The sequence below is a fragment of the Schistocerca serialis genome, chromosome 1 (genome assembly GCF_023864345.2).
Source record: "Schistocerca serialis cubense isolate TAMUIC-IGC-003099 chromosome 1, iqSchSeri2.2, whole genome shotgun sequence".
In the NCBI taxonomy this organism is placed as follows: Eukaryota; Metazoa; Arthropoda; class Insecta; order Orthoptera; family Acrididae; genus Schistocerca; species Schistocerca serialis.
Genome location: NC_064638.1, coordinates 205,411,600 through 205,429,485, shown reverse-complemented (window position 1 = coordinate 205,429,485; position 17,886 = coordinate 205,411,600). Strand labels below are relative to the sequence as shown.

General features: G+C 43.2%; 1 protein-coding gene across 3 annotated transcripts in view; it reads right to left on the bottom strand.

The window, feature by feature from the left end:
• Positions 1-17,886, bottom strand: part of LOC126465694 (carboxypeptidase M) — a 500,418-nt gene that overhangs the window by 295,909 nt on the left and 186,623 nt on the right. Inside the window, exon 1 of one of the 3 annotated variants that reach the window (XM_050096326.1) lies at positions 1,319-1,436. The exons of the other annotated variants lie outside the window; for them this stretch is intronic. The gene's annotated coding sequence lies outside the window, so the exon portion shown is untranslated. Of the gene's footprint in view, positions 1-1,318; positions 1,437-17,886 lie in introns of those variants that run through there. 3 annotated transcript variants of the gene reach the window in all.

Sequence of the window (17,886 nt, the reverse complement as noted above, 5' to 3'; positions counted from 1 at the left end):
TGCGATTATTGGCTTTGGGGTTACCTGAAGTCGCAAGTGTATCGTGAACGACCGACATCTCTAGGGATGCTGAAAGACAACATCCGACGCCAATGCCTCACCATAACTCCGGACATGCTTTACAGTGCTGTTCACAACATTATTCCTCGACTACAGCTATTGTGGGGAATGATGGTGGACATATTGAGCATTTCCTGTAATGAACATCATCTTTGCTTTGTCTTACTTTGTTATGCTAATTGCTGTGCGGCTGGTCCCGGCGGAGGTTCGAGTCCTCCCTTGGGCATGGGTGTGTGTGTTTGTCCTTAGGATAATTTAGGTTAAGTAGTGTGTAAGCTTAGGGACTGATGACCTTAGCAGTTAAATCCCATAAGATTTCACATACATTTGAACATTTTTTGTTATGCTAATTATTGCTATTCTGATCAGATGAAGCGCCATCTGTCGGACATTTTTTGAACTTTTGTATTTTTTTTTTTTTGTTCTAATAAAACCCCATGTCATTCCAAGCATGTGTGTCAATTTGTACCTCTCTATCTACATTATTCCGTGATTTATTTTCAAATTTATACTGACTTTCTGATCACCCGGTATTTCGATCAGTCCCGATCTTCCATATGTCGTTGCTCGTGTGTCATTAACCAGTGCTCGTACACTTACTGTAACTCCAGTATAGGGAGACATTTAATCGTAAGTCGTTAGTCTGGTATCGGCGAAAAAAAAAACAAACGATATTGCAGTGCCTGCTTTTGAATGAAATTTCTTCGGAGAGGCATGCATGTCCGTAGAAACATTGCGTCGTACTTCGTACAAAAGCAGGCACTGCAATATCGTAGCATTTTACACCTTAGAATCGTATATCAGGGCATACAGTGGTTGAAGGAAGGCTTAGGACTCTGTAGCTAATTCAGTTGTTTCCTGTCATCTCGTCCGTCAAATTCGCAACACCCTAGAGATCTCCGCTTCACGAAAAGGTGCCGCGGGCACCTCAGCTAGTGGCGGTAGACGAACTCTGTTACAAACATCCTGCCCTAACCAACAATACTTGACAGTCAAGTGGGAGTCCAAGCAGCTAGCACGTCCAACAGCAACGCTCGCAGCTCCTGACAACGTTAAATAGGCCGTGGAAATGTAACTGTTCAGCTATTCCGGTTCACCAGTGGAACCCTGAAGAGAATCCTAGCAGAGAGATCGAAACGCCAAGCATTGGAGAAGTTTGAAAAGGAATATGACGCCGCCTAACGATTCGGAAAATTTTATCATTCACAGGAAATACCGTGCAGGAGAATGAGCGATGACGCAACGGCCGATGGCGTACCTGAGACTGTTACGTTTCTCCAGCGCGCAGGCCGTTCCCCACTGTGTCGGCGATACCAGCAGCGGATGTGACGGGCTCGCTACTGCTCGGCGGTCGGCGGACAACTGAGTGAGCGGCCGTGTACCTGCGGCGGAGGCCAGCTGATCGCTCTGCGCTGGACGCCCCTCCACCAGCCACCAGCCCGCAGCTCGCCGCTCGCCGCGACGCCCCACTTTTGCGGTAAGCAACGGCACGCGACGCCTCACGAGCTTCAGCGGGATGAATAGGCCGATCCACAGTAGGCGTGAACGGAACGGAACGCCATCGTCAAATAGAGGTGTGTGGCAGAACGTCAGCACAACGTCACGTCACTTACAAGGGGACCGCACGAGCTTCCCCTCACTTACTTCATGCATATTGACATAATTTGTAGGGCAGGATTTCAAAGTACGCAAACTGAAAGACGCAACTCTCAACTGTTCTCGACAAACTCGAGTTTCTGAAAATGTTTGGCGTACTTATAAGCTTGATACAGTCGCTAGTCTTCAAGGAGTCTGCAACCGAGCCGAAAAAATAGTTCAAATGGCTCTGAGCACTGAGGGACTTAACATCTGAGATCAGTCCCCTAGAACGTAGAACTACTTAAACCTAACTAACCTAAGGACATCACACACATCCATGCCTGAGGCAGGATTTGAATCTGTGACCGTAGCAGTCGCGCGATTCCGGACTGAAGCGCTTAGAACCGCTCGGCTACATCGGCCGGCTGCAACCCAGCCAACTGAGGGCGTAAGCGCTTAGTGCCATAACCGCCAGGTCTCTGGATCGAAACTCGCTATTGGTATTTCTGTTTCTTTTCTTTTTTTTTTTGTCAGTTACCTGCACAAATAGTCGGTGATAAGCTTCGATATGCATGGGGCACAGTGAAACTGCGTGATGGCCGAGAACAGTTTATGATTGTAAACCAAGTTTTTTTGGAAAAAACCAGTCGTTCCCAAGCTTTTCCTCTGACGAAGCGCCTCGAGGATGCCGATCCGTCGATGGAACACTTTGATTATTTTTGAACTTAGTAAAATTTTAAAATTAGTAGTGACCACATTCAGTTATCTCGGTTCCCAGATCTCTGCTGACGGCGACTGCAGCCATGAAATCCGGAGACGCCTGTTGCTCGGTAGACAGGCGATGTCAAACCTTGACAAGGTTATAAGGTCCAGAGATATAACACTAGCAACAAAGATCCGTATTGTGAGGGTTATGGTCTTTCCAGTTGTGATGTATGGATGTGAGACCTGGACCATTAGAAAGGCCGAACGGCGAAGAATTGACTCCTTCGAATTGTGGTGTTGGAGGAAACTTCTTAGAGTTCCATGGACTGCAAAGAGAACCAACAGATCAATATTGGAGCAAATTAAACCAGATTTCTCCCTGGAAGGTCTAATGTTAAAACAAAAGCTGACCTACTTTGGACACACAATGCGAAGGCATGCCTCGCTGGAAAAAACATTACTGCTGGGGAAGATTGAAGGAACTAGAAGAAGAGGACGTCAGAGGATGAGATGGATCGATGGCATCACAGAAGCAATGTGCTCCAACCTGGAAGGTCTACGGGAGAAAGTGCAAGACAGGAAAAAGTGGCGTGATTTGGTTCATGGGGTCACGAAGAGTCGGAACCAACTAAACGAATAGAGAGAGAGAGAAAATTTTAAAAATAAGAAAATTTGTTTTACTCAGTAATTACTTCAATTTTAAATCATAACTAATAACACAAAAATCACAATAAAATTTACAAAATAATTGGTATCATCAAAATGTCGAAAAAATGCTAAGTTATTAATATATTTTCGAGGGGGAATTATTCAATTCTTGCGGAAAACCAGTCTACATTCTAGACACAATGAAAAAACCATGCAGTTGCAATAACTCGGCTTTCACTAGACGTGCTATATATCGTAAATAATTATCGTATTCCATGTTTCTACGATCATCATCGTGATTCGTGCAGTGCTCCACGGGTTACATGTTACACCTGCAACAAATGTAGGTACAACAATATAAATAAACTGACTATACTGATCTCCTTAAAGGTCCTAGTGTATGCATTTTTTAATTTACGATCTCATGAAGGAAAAAACTTTTCTCCCTTTTTTTTAGAATAAATATTAGGAAGATAGTAAATGAATAGTTAAATATTGGTAATTTGTACAATCATAAAAAATCTGTTATTAGAATTCCGTCGGAATGAAAACAAGTACTGGCAGCGAGATCCGATCCAGAGACCTGGCGCGTGTCAAACTAAGGATTTACTCACTCGGCTGCGGAATAGTTGAGTACTAGCGACCTTACAAAGTACATGCTCACGCACGAAATTTTTAAATTCGATTTTGTCGGAAACGGGATAGAGTTGGGTCTTCCTTTTTACATATGTAGAAGCCCTAGTCATGTCCTACACACTCTGTCAATATGATTTAAAATTGATGAGGGGAAGTTCGGACGGTCCCTTAGTTAGCAGAGTGTTAAACAGTTAAAGTGATGTTATGAGGTTCTATTCGTACTAAAACAAGTCGTAATTTGCTCATACAAGACAAAAAATTTGTCATCAATTCCTCCCCCAGTGTCAGCTGAGCAAGAATTCAGCGTTGCAAGTGTACAATATGTGGAGGAAAAATGTAATGACATTCAGAATTTGAATCGAGTGGAGAGCCTAATCACAAAGCGGTTGCCCGCGAAGAGTAAAAAATTCAGGTTACATCCAAGTCGTGGCACAAATTTTGCGTTGTAATTGCAGGTGTTTTGGTTTTTGAATTATTTTTCCATAATTTGTTGAAACTATTCTTCCTCCCAATAGGCCTTGTGCGTATTCGTGTGCCGTGTGTGTGTGTGTGTGTGTGTGTGTGTGTGTGTGTGTGTGTGTGTGTTTGGGGCTTACGGGCGCTCAATAGTGAGATTATAACCACCCAACAGCCCTCGTAAGGTTCAGTAGTACCAACCGACCGCCGTGTTATCCTCAGCCGATAGCCACCGCTCGTGCGGATATGGAGGAGCACGTGGTCAGCACACCGCTCTCCCAGCCATTGTCAGTTGTGACGGAGCCACTACTGACCAGCAGCTCCTCAATTGGCCTCACACAGGCCGAGTGCACTGCGCTTCCGTCACCGCTCGGCTGACCCAGACGGTGACCCATCCATGTTCCAGACGGGCCAGACAGAGCTTACTTTCGTGGTGTGATGGGAACCGGTGTTACTACCGCGGCAAGGACGTAGTCATTGGAATCGTTGCATTCATTAAACAAGGTGGCCTACAACGAATCGATAATGCTTACAGTGTGACGCAGAGACAGTGGAAGGAATATACACTATTGGCCATTAAAATTACTACACCACGAAGATGACGTGCTACAGACGCGAAATTTAACAAACAGGAAGGAGATGCTGTGATATGCAAATGATTAGCTTTTCAGAGCATTCACACAAGGTTGGCGTCGGTGGCGACACCTACAACGTGCTGACATGAGGAAAGTTTGCAACCGATTTCTCACACACAAACAGCAGTTGACCGGCGTTGCCTGGTGAAACGTTGTTGTGATGCTGCGTGTAAGGAGGTTGGTTGGTTGGTTGGTTGGTTGGTTTAGGGAAGACCAGACAGCGTGGTCATCGGTCTCATCGGATTAGGGAAGGATGGGGAAGGAAGTCGGCCGTGCCCTTTCAGAGAAACCATCCCGGCATTTGCCTGGAGTGATTTAGGGAAGTCACGGAAAACCTAAATGAGGATTGCCGGACGCGGGATTGAACCGTCGTCCTTCCGAATGCGAGTCCAGTGTCTAACCACTGCGCCACCTCGCTCGGTGTGTAAGGAGGAGAAATGCGTACCATCACGTTTCCAACTCTGATAAAGGTCGGATTGTAGACTATCGCGACTGCGGATTATCGTATCGCGACACTGCTGCTCGCGTTGGTCGAGATTCAATGACTGTTAGCAGAATATGGAATCGGTGGGTTCAGGAGGGTAATACAGAACGCCGTCCTGGATCACAACGGCCTCGTATCACTAGCAGTCGAGATGACAGGCATCTTATCCGCATGACTGTAACGGATCGTGCAGCCACGTCTCGATCCCTGAGTCAACAGATGGGGACGTTTGCAAGACAACAACCATCTGCAGGAACAGTTCAACGTCGTTTGTAGCAGCATGGACTATCAGCTCGGAGACCATGGCTGCGGTTACCGTTGACGCTGCATCACAGACAAGAGCGCCTGCGATGGTGTACTCAACGACGAACCTGGGTGCACGAATGGCAAAACGTCATTTTTTCGGATGAATCCAGGTTCTGTTTACAGCATCATGATTGTCGTATCCCTGTTTTTCGACGTAGCGGTGAACGCACATTGGAAGCATGTATTCGTCGTCGCCATACTGACGTATCACCCGGCGTGATGGTATGGGGTGCCATTGGTTACACGTCTCGGTCACCTCTTGTTCGGATTGACGGCACTTTTAACAGTGGACGTTACATTTCAGATATATTACGACCCCTTGGCTCTACCCTTCATTCAATCCCTGCGAAACTCTACATTTCAGCAGGATAATGCACGACCGCATGTTGCAGGTACTGTACGGGCATTTCTGGATACATAAAATGTTCGACTGCTTCCCTGGCCAGCACATTCTCCAGATGTCTCACCAATTGAAAACGTCTGGTCAATGGTGGCCGAGGAACTGGCTCGTTACAATACACCAGTCACTACTCTTGATGAACTGTGGTATCGTATTGAAGCTGCATGGGCAGCTGTACCTGTACACGCCATACAAGCTCTGTTTGACTCAATGCCCAGGCGTATCAAGGCCGTTATTACGGCCAGAGGTGGTTGTTCTGGATAGTGATTTCTCACGATCGATGCACCCAAATTGCGTAATCAGATGTCAGTTGTAGTATAATATATTTGTGCAATGAATACCCGTTTATCATCTGCATTTCTTCGTGGTGTAGCAATTTTAATGGCCAGTAGTGTAATTTGTAAATACATGTCCGCAGCCTGTCTATATTTAGTATTTTTGAGCAGTGGCGACTGGCGCTAGTTACGGTACAAGTGGCTCTGAGCACTATGGGACTTAACTGCTGTGGTCCTCAGTCCCCTAGAACTTAGAACTACTTAAACCTAACTAACCTAAGGACATCACACAACACCCAGTCATCACGGGCGCTAGTTATGTTCCACTTGCGTCTCTGATATCGACACTCGTCTGGCCTTGTATCTCTGACTGTTCCTCCTTTAGTTTTCCGGCTTGGCGTGTGGCCCGGGTCTCTCTCCGGTCGGCGTTCGACGAGGAAACGTTGTTTTGAAAGGAAACCCTCGTCTCCATCCGCTGTGCCTGGGCCTCGCCGCCCTCGCCGGTCCGCGCGCCGGGTGTGCGGTGTTGATTAGTCGGGACCTTTGCGTGCGAGACGTTGGCGGGTCCGTCGTCTCATGCTGGACGTCTTGTCATCGCGTAACTGGAAGCATGAAGTTACGCATGATCCTTATTCTGATTTTAACCGGTGAACGTGTGTGAGACTTGTGGTGGCATGTATCTGCCGGAGATCAGTTAAGGATTGTTCTGAACTTCGATCCACAGTAGCTTATCCACTGAGGCTTATGTACTGCTTATTCTGCTTCAGGACATGTACAGTGTGTGTAATTTTAAGTGATTTATACGGAAATTTTAGTCTATTTTAGGACACACTGTCCGGTCTGAGCTTGGCCGGGACTGTGTACGTGTCCAGCAGCCGTAGAATTCTACACAATTGGTTCGGGGTTGGTTTAATCACTTGGTCCAGCAGCATCTGGTATAATTATTTAATGGTAATTTCCTTAAGCCTACTGTAAATGGTGTCTTAAATTTTTGCTAACTTCTTAGAAGACTTAATCTTCCAGGATCGCCGGCCACTGTGGCTGAGCGGTTCTAGGCGCTACAGTCTGGAACCGCGCGACCGCTACGGTCGTAGGCTTAAATCCTGCCTCGGGCATGGATGTGTGTGATGTCCTTAAGTTAGTTAGGTTTAAGTAGTTCTAAGTACTAGGGGACTGATGACCTCAGAAGTTAAGTCCCATAGTGCTCAGAGCAGTTTGAACCATTTTTTCCAGGATCGCTCCTTAAGAATTTGCATTATCTCTTGGGAGCGCAATTATTATTGATTATAATCTTGGCTGTGACTGGAGCTTGCACCTATTGGAATTTATTTGTGCTGCAGGGAATTTTGTTAAGACTACTTGTGCTGCGGGGTCGGTGCTGCTTACAAATCCCTGTCAGGGCTACTTATGTTGGGCCCAGTCGGATTACACCTCCGCCAGTTTATGCGATCTTGTACACAAGTTTTGGGCAGCGAAAGCTGGCGCTGTCTGTCTTCCGCAGTGTTATTTATTGCGAGTGCCGTTATGGCCTTGAATTCTGCTGTTTAAAGTTAAGTTGCAATTTTAGAAAGATTCTGAGTAATTCCATTTATAACCTTATTGCTTCTGGAAGTTACAAACATTATACTAGTGGTTGAGATAACAACCGTCATTCTTATTTAATGTAAATTTTAATAATTTGCTTATTGTTGGGAAACGCTGTAACCCTTGCTATCATTTCTGTTTGGTGAGGTTTTTCAACTCCGTGTTCTCCTTCTTTGGCTACCTTGTGATTTAGTATGAGAATTTTTGGACTGTGTACTATTATGTTGCCGGTTCAGTTTTATTAAATTTTTATTTTTCTCTTGTGCCCATGAAGTTTTAGTGATTTTTATGGCTGTTCAAATTTGGCTTCATTCAAATTAATTGTTTAATTAAATTCTTAATTGTGTTTAATGTAATTCAGCCTGTGAAAAATAAATGTGTGTGTCGTACCAGTAAAAAAAAGGAAAAAATGGGAAAGGGGCAGACGTTTAAGCCAGTTGTAATTTCTTTAAGAGGACAAAGGTCCGTATTAAATTTTTATATTGCCATTTTTCTTTGATTCTGCAATGTTGTAATAATGAAATTGGTTCTCTAGTCAAAATTAAAACTATGCACAACCACAAGTTTGTCCATCAGAAAAGATACCTAGCTTCCTATTTCCTTGAGTAGCTGTGTAATTTGAGCCGTAACTGCAGTTGAGCCGCTTCGAACACGAAACAACCGCTCCAACCACGTCGCGCACTTTCCACACACTGAACTGTATTTCTGCAACTCACGACCCGCCACCGGCAGTTCACGTGCGGCCGACCGGGGTGGCCGAACGGTTCTAGGCGCTACAGTCTGGAACCACGCGACCGCAGCGGTCGCAGGTTCGAATCCTGCCTCGGGCATGTATGTGTGTGATGTCCTTAGGTTGGTTAGGTTTAAGTAGTTATAAGTTCTAGGGGACTGATGACCTCAGCAGTTAAGTCCATAGTGGTCAGAGCCATTTGAACCATTTGAAGTTCACGTGCCTACAAATGCACTAATTAACCATGTCACGGTCAAACCACCACCATTTTGACAGTAATCTTGTATTTACACAATTTGAGAGCCAGTTTGTGCTAGCTTACCTAACTGCCAATGAAACTAAGTACAGTTACGTTGCCGCAGCGTTTAATGAATAAATGGCTACGGAAGTACAGCGCCGATCGGTACTCAACCTTTACAAAGGTCTTAATCACACGCCTGACAGAGCCAGAAGGAAAGCGTCTAGAAAAGTTATTTCGTACTGAGGAGTTAGGTGACCACCCCTCTTCGCAGTTACCGCGCCGTCTGCAGGCTCTCGCAAATAACGCCTTCAACAAAGACATTCTACGCAACATGTGGGTGCCGCGCCTACCACCAGATGCGCAGAAGGTACTAACAGCATGCGCCGGCGATCTTGACGCACTAGCACAAACTGCAGACCATATCGCAGATATGTAACCGTCCACAAGTGCAGCAGCTACTTGCCCACAGTCAGACAATACCCTCGCATCATTGCAAACACAAACCGCTGAACTTACTCCAAGTCGCTGCTCTGCAAACACAGCGTTCCAGTCGCCGCTCACAGCGCCACCGCTCACTGAGGAAACGCAACGGATCGCTTTCGGCAGCAAATGTTTGTTCGTATCACAGGAGGTTTGCCTTTGATGAGCGGAAATAAAGTCCCCCGTGTGATATAGGGAACATACCCGGGAGTCAGTAATGACGGCGACTGGGTCTCTGAACGGTAGCCGTCGACTGTTTCTCGCGTATAAATACACAATAAGGTAATTCCTATTGGACGCAGGAGCCGACGTATCAAAGTACCCATCTTCCCGTCTGCATTATTGCAACAGTGATGACTGTCGCCTCTCTGACCCCAACGGTTCTACAACCCAGACGTATGGTCGTGTGCCATTGTCACTAAACTTAAGCCTCCGTCACAAGTTTTAGTGGCAATTCATCGTGGCGAATACGGTGTACCCTATCTTTAGAGCAGACTGCTTGTCATTTTACTAAGTAATATTAGTTTGGAACTTAAGTTCAAACGACCGGTTTCGTCTTTTATATTAGGCCACCATGAAGTTAGGGTGTAGACAAGCAACTTCAAATGGACTTTACAAGGCAATTCATGACTCGCATAGTCCACCTCAAGAAAGAGCTGCTAGAAGCCATACCTGTTCGTGACAGCCAATTTCCGACATCAGGAAATCGCGTCGTTGCATGATTTGTCTCATCCTAGGGTCTGTGTTATGACAAGCCTGGTTAAGCGAGATTTTGTGTGGCCAGATATAGACAAAGACTGTAAGTAATTTGCGTACCAGTATGTAGTCCATCAACGAAATAAGATCATTCGTCATAGGGCAACGTACGGTAAATTTATCCCATCAAACCAACGATTCGGCTACGTACACTTAGACACAGTCAGACCTTTACAACCCTCTGAAGGGCACACTTACTGCCTAACTGCCATTGACCACTTCCCTCGTTGACTTAACGTGTTTCCCATGGTTGATATTGCCGTGGCACCCTAGACATCACGCACCGTCGGCACAACGCACAACTTATTCGTCATGCCATTTGCAACGAATTCAGCCCCTACAGCGCAGATGACATGGAACTCCACAATCCCGGAACTCTGTGGGCAGACCGCTACGGTCGCAGGTTCGAATCCTGCCTCGGGCGTGGATGTATGTGATGTCCTTAGGTTAGTTACGTTTAACTAGTTCTAAGTTCTAGGCTACTGATGACCTCAGAAGTTAAGTCCCGTAGTGCTCAGACCCATTTTTTTCTGTGGGCAGACCACACAGAGGGTGGCAACAGCACTCCAGTCACGTCTTCAGGCAGCGTATACCGTGATGGTACTGGGAGTTGACAAACAGCTCCTCTTCATGCATCCAACATGTACGTGCTGAAAATAGCTTGTAAATATCTATCAACGAGGCGGCTATTTAGGTCAGGACACGAGCTCTGGGGAGCGATTCTGTTGCAGCCAGCACCCATAAGAGCTCCACTACTCCGCATCAAGGGCTGGGCTATCGCCGTCTCCTCAGCTGGGACCCTTAAGTGGTCAGCAGCGTGTTCGTTGAGTCATGGTACAGTTAGACTGTTGTTCTTCTAGCCAACAAGATAGTTCAGACTGGAAGTTTCTATTCTTCTCGAACTTAGACATTTCAGTACTGTTGGCTCTCAATACTTCTTCAGCGAAGTACACCACAAAGGTTGTTGAGTGTTTACTCTTATTGACTGAATGTTGGATTTTGACTGTGGCCTTAAACCTAAAGGGAGACCTTATTTCCCCGTTTTAACTTGAAGTTATTAGGACTTCAACTCTCTGATCATTAAAGAGTGTGTGATACAGAAACTTAAATCACCGTTTCTGACGTAAAGCTCTTACATTCAAGAGTGTGTGATACAGAAATTAATTCACCGTTTCTGACGTAAAGCTCTTAATAATTTAGGGTTGTGTTCACTGAATACTGTATAACTCTTTCAAATGTCGCGGAACTTATTTACTTTGTGATTCTGGAAGCCTAAGTGCCTCCGTTACGAACCATAATTTGTTTTGTTTTACTTATTGAACAACCACCCTTTCTTTTGTTTCACTCTGGAAAATATTTTGTGGGAACTGTGTTCAAGAAACTTTTGTTTGTTCCCTATACCTGGGCTGTTTACTTGTGTCCACCAGGTAGCGAACACGTCAGACATCACGGGCGAAAAGATTTCAACCACATCCTTTTGCTGATGGATGGATCGTTATGGAGTAGGCCCTCGTATTACCGTCGACCGAGGCAGGCAATTTGAACCTTATCTATTTAAAGCACTCGTCTTTTTGTACGTCGGAAACGCAGCCAAATCTCCTCCTGTGCGTCCGCTCGTCCATCAAGGAAGATCTAAAAGCTACAGCGGCAATTCTCGTCTACGGTCAACCGTTTCGATTGACTGGTGAGCTCCTCGGCATCATATCGAATAATCTTATCGAAACACCAGGCATTGACCACCATCTGCGCTCTCAGTCCGTCAGGTACGTCCTGTTGCGCCGAGAAGTCAACAAAATAGCCGTCGTTTTATCGATACTGACCTTTGGAAATAGACCAAGCGTTCATTCAATATGAAGCTGTGTAGAAGCATCTGCAGCCACCGTATGATGGCCCGTATCCGGTCATCAGCAGCGATGAAAAATTGTGTAAATTAATGTTATGGGTACTCCAACAAATATAATCTCATTGACCTCCTTAAACCCGATTTCCTCACTTTCTACGATGGTACTAACGAATCACCTGATTGACGTACCACGTACATGACAGATCCGCCCGCCACTCCACTGCAACGGCCATCGGACATCAACCCTAATGACTCAACGACAGCCTTGACAAAACCTGTTTCACAAGATGTGGACGTCACGTCCGCGTCAACAGAAGCACTTACGTCGGTAAGTGACATGTGTAAGCCGCAAAATACTTATGGTCCACAACATGACCTCTGACACATGTTTATTCTTTGTTTTATATAACTATTGCTTGGCTCTGTCTTTCGATGTTTTCTCGGGCTGTTGTGTGTTCTTGTTCGTTACGTTATTAAATGTTGCCAATGAAGTAAACGTATTTAGATTCCAACAATGTAATTACTCGTAATTATGAGAAAATTATAGTGGTTGACTGCAAATATTATTTCACTCAATGTAATATACGTATCTAAGCACAGAACTTATTTAAGTCAATATCTTTGAAAAATTAGCTACAATTCGCATACTTCTAGTCACTATCATCACATTGAAGTTTTGTTTCTACACTCCACCTTAGTCTCCTTCTCTTTAAAGATTTTACGTAATATTCAAAAAATGAATCTCCCATGATCATTAAGCTATAGTACAGAGCAAAAAGACTCATTGTAATCAGTTGTTGTATTATTCACTAGCAACATAATGAATGAATTAATAAATATTTTTCTTGTATTTCTTGACGAAGACGATATGAAATGGTAGCCATTTTCCTTTCATTATTATTTTTAATAGTTAGTTAATATCATCTTTGATAACCTGAAATAAGCTGTACGTTGCCGATTTTTAGTCTAGTAGCGGGAAAAATTTTATTACCTTCCTACCGTAACAGTGTCAAAGCGGCTGAGTAATTTTCTGTGTGTTTGTTCATAAGATAACTTTTGCTGCTGCTACTCACTATTTTTTGTTCATTTCTTTCCTGTATAGCACGTTTGGGGAAATGATTCCATTTTCAAGGGTGTTTTTTCGTGTATTACGGCATATATGCATGATATTTTTCGATGTGAGAGGCGCTGCATTTGTCCAGTCAACGTCCGCCCCAATAGCTGAATGGTCAGCGCTTTATATTGCCACGCACGGGGTCCCGGGTTCGATTCCCGGATGGGGTGGGAGATTTTCTCCCCTCAGAGACTGGGCGTTGTGCTGTCCTCATCATCATTTCATCCCCATTGTCAACGCGCAAGTCGCCCGATGTGGCACCGCATTCAGTAAGACTTCCACTTGGCGGCCGAACGTCCCGCCTGGGAACTCCCGGCCACTGACGCCATACGCTCATTTCCATATTCAATCAACGAAGACCAAAGGTAGACTGGGGTAGTCGCAAATTTTTGTACAGTGGTAAATGGGAGTATCAATACAATTTTTATTCTGACAGGCGGGGTGTGAGCGTGGGGGTGACGGGTGAGCGAGAAGGGGCGTTTAAAGACCTCTGCTTTATTTTTATCTTGAATGTGTGGATAACTACGGCTTCTAGTGAAAATGTTTGCCAGTACAAAATAAAGCCAAGCAGAGTGGCCGCGTGGTTTGAGGCGCCACGTCACGGATTGCGCGGCCCCTCCCGCCGGAGGTTCGAGTCCTCCGTCGCGCATGGGTGTGTGTGTTGCTCTTATCATAAGTAAGTCCAAGTTAGTTTAAGTAGTGTGTAAGTCTAGGGACCAATGACCTAAGCAGTTTGGTCCCTTAGGAAAATACACACGTTTCAAAAAAATAAAACTGCATTAAATTTCTTACGAGAGAACTTCTATATATTTCTTTCTCTAGACTAATAGCATCCGCGTTGCTGGGGATTGAAAAATCGCAGATTATTAAAACCGTGTCTTAATGTCTTTGAGATTTTGCGTTAGTTTAAATTTGGCATCCTTTTTTCGTGGTTTCTGAAACAGTGTTCTAGCACGTTTTGTGTTCCAAGGAGAATCAGCTCCGTCGTTTGTTAATTTATTTCGTATAAATATATCAATTGGTCTCGATGCTACTGCTTTGAATTCAAGCCACATCTGGTCGACACTTATATTGTTAAATTGGAAGAGTGGAGATTATCTCTCAGGAAGGCGTCAAGTGAATTTTTATCTGCTATTTTGACTAGGTATATTTTGCGTTTGTTTTTGGAGGATATTGGGGTTACGACTACCCTGTGTTCACTAATCCCTGTACCCGTTTTGACACTCGTTATTAGCTAAGGATTATTTGTTGCTAAGAGGTCAAGTGTGTTTTCACAACCGTTTGTTATTGGCGAGGGCTCGTGAACTAACTGCCAGAAAAAATTTTCAGAGAATACGTTTAGCACAATTTCGGGTGATGTTTTATGCGTACTTCCAGAATTAAACATGTATTTTCGCAAGTTATTTAAATATTTAGGGTGGGGTATTACATACTGGACAAACAATGAAATACAAAATAAGTTAGAAGTATTTAACTATTTCTGTGGAACTTCAGCAGAACATGGGAGAGAACGTACACAGAGATACCCTACTAAAATTCTATAAGGCTATGTCTTTACCAGCACTGCTGTATGGTTGCGAAAACTTGACTCTTAAGAAGAGGGCTGAAAGGAGAATAGAAACATGTGAAATGAATTTTCTAAGATGTATGACTGGACTTACTGTGATGGATGAAAAGGGAAATGATGACGCTCGAACTCAAATGTAGTTGATATAATGAAACACTATTAGTCAAGATGGAAAGAACATATACATCGTATGCCAGATGTAAAAATCACCAATGCCAAGAAACAACAGAAATCAAGAGGTGAAAGGCCTTTAGGAAGACCAATGAAGAAATGGCTTGACCAGTTTTGAAGGAGACGGTTCAAATGGCTCTGAGCACTATGGGACTTAACATCTATGGTCATCAGTCCCCTAGAACTACTTAAACCTAACTAACCTAAGGACATCACACGACACCCAGTCATCACGAGGCAGGGAAAATCCCTGACCCCGCCGGGAATCGAACCCGAGAACCCGGGCGCGGGAGAAGGAGACGGAATGAGCCAACAGGTCCAATCCTTGATGTAGACGATGATGATGAAACTGATGTTTATTGTTAAATGAAGTGGACAGAGAACAAATATTAAATGTGTTACTGGGGACTTAACATGGAGAATTTGAAACGAAATTGAGTTACATTTTCCTAGCTGTCTATTTGTGCAGAAAAGCACACGTATTAAACATCATTCACACAAATAGCAGTGCACAACACGTTAAAAACAGCAAATGTACAATAACAAACAATCACGGAGATTTTTATATACATTCATCAGAGATAATGCTGTGAACGTTCATACGCTATGTATACTAATCTTTCGTCCAGAGAATATTTCTCTTGCGTAATTTCACAGATATACGTTAAATGACTGGCAATCTCGCATACAGTATCGTCGGAATTACTGAACATAAAATTTTAGTACAGAAACGTGGCAACGAGCGCAAAGGACGTGTAAAAATATGTTTATTTACTGATAAAACAATCGTAAGAAATGGAGATAAACTGATATAACTACGTTATCTTCCGAGTTTTGACAAAACGGTTATTACATGCGTCGTGTTTGGTCGTAATTTCTCGTACAGCAGGAAAGGTACAAGGAAAGGGACAGGTCACAATGCAAGAATAACTAGAAACATTTTATGTATTTTTGCTTTTGTGCTCTATATAATCCTAAATAGTTACATTACAGTTTGTCTTATCTGAAATACTGGCAATGAATAAATAGTTTATGTACATTTCAGGGGGTTACATAAACTTACTATTAACAGACGTAGCTTGATGATATGTTTTAACCAGTTTTGATCAACTTTGGCTTTTCTTCGAATAGTATGTTCCTTATGAAAGTGATCCTATAAGTAGAACGTGCTATTTGTCGTTAAGAAGAAGTGTCTTCATCCATTTGACTGTTATTATGAAAACTACCGTCTGCTTTAAACGCACGTGTGTGCAACTTGATTTTCTTCTCATTACACGATTCTAAAATGTATGATTCCACTAGTACACAACTGCAGAACTTTATTAGACAATCTCGTAAAGTTTACATCGTCGTTTGGTTTCAGAAAATCTTGGTGGTACTACGTACAAACTTGCTGTCGCCTCCATCTTACTTCACCAAACGCCGGGGTTCAAGATGTAGATGTAGTAACATATGTCTGTGCGTAATTTGAATCATTATATGTTATTTACCAGGTACTTATTTCTTTGCTTTTAAGGATACTATCGAAGCGTCTGAAGACACATTCAAACTTTTAATTGGATACTCTATCTCCATGCTTTTATTTTGTGAATGTACCTCTAGTTCTTCTAACTGGTCCTTTTTTAATTCTCTTTTTTTAAATCTTTATTTAGTCAGTGCATTGCTTTAACGTTTGGTTGTATTGCGTATGTTTGTGACTGTTGCTGATATTATGTGCGTGTTGAGTATGTAGGCTCTAATGTACTCTGCAGCCGTAAAATACTGGTACATATAAATAATTACCATCGTAAAAAATACGTAAGCAAATATTGATTTAGATTACATTAGAGAAATATTCTCTGCACGAAATAATAGTATAGATGATGTGTGCACATTGACCCAGCGGTTATCGATCCAGTCTGGCGTAAAGTTTGCCTATATAGCACGCGCCTGAGAGGAGGCAAGACAGAAGAGAGTGAAGATGGAGCCGCTAGGAGGCGTGAGTCGCGCATGCACTGTGTTTGGAGGTACGCTGTGCGGCCTTATAAGCTGGCAACGCCTACAACTGAGACTGTTGGTACTGGCGTCGTTGGTGATTCTGGCGTTCATTGGTTGACGGAAGTCTGAGTGAACAGCCTTGTTTCTTCTCACGACGGCATTGGATCAATGAATAGTTGTTTTTTTTTTTTTTTTTTTTTTTTTTTTTTTTTTTTTTTTTGAGCCCATGAACTGTGGTAACAACGTGATTTAATGTATTGCTGCCTCTTGTTGCCTCATTCTAAATTCTCGTCAGCTATTCAATCTGTGCTATGGGTATTGCCAACTGCCAGTCCTGAACGATTTTCTTAGCAGTGAAATGCTTTGATGGTTATGAAGTGTGGTTAAGTTTTTTATTATTTTGTTTACTGGACCAATTGGCTGCTTGAAGTTTTCCAGGCCGTAGTTTAAATTGTCATTATTGTCTGGCCTGTATTCCCTGAAGCACGTATAAACAGGTTTTTGAGGCTTGTTGAATTAACGCCATCTGTTTGTGTGTTTTATAAGTTTGTCTTGTTACTTTGTGTTCTCTCCCGTGTGTACAACTATTTACCTGAGGAGACGGGCGAGTTGGGCCTGTTTATTGTTGGAGAGTAAAAGGGCACGTACCAAGAGCGGCAGTCCATGCGTAATGAAAGGAAAGCTGTGTAATCCTGCTTTAAGTATACGCCCACAATTACAACCATTCTCTCTTGATGCATTTGTAGTTGCGTGAGTGGTGGATTAATTTTGAAACCACGAGATTTTTGAATGTTGTTTAATGATCCTGTGTTGAACTATTGCAGAAATTAACTGTAAAGTCATTCACTTGTCAGCTTGAATTTGTTTAAGAGGTACTATATTTAATTAGAGTAATGTTTTTATGAGAAACTTTGTCTTATAATTTTATGCTCTGTGTGATTTTTGTTGTTATTTTTTTATAGTTTTTAATCGTGAGCTCATTGGTAGATGCTGGCTTAGAGTAAGATCAAAGGTTATATTCTGGCCTAGTTATTTTTCTAGTTGAAGTACCAGACTTATTGGATTCTGATTGCTTTGGTAGTTGTTGTTTAAATAATACTGCTTGGTAAAATATATATTAGTATTTTTTATTTTAATAGTTTGCCTAAAAGTTGAATGCTAAATGAGCTGATGTTTGTCTACCCTTGCTTAAGATCAAGTCTCGAAGCGCAATGATTCTGTACGTACATTTTTTATTAAG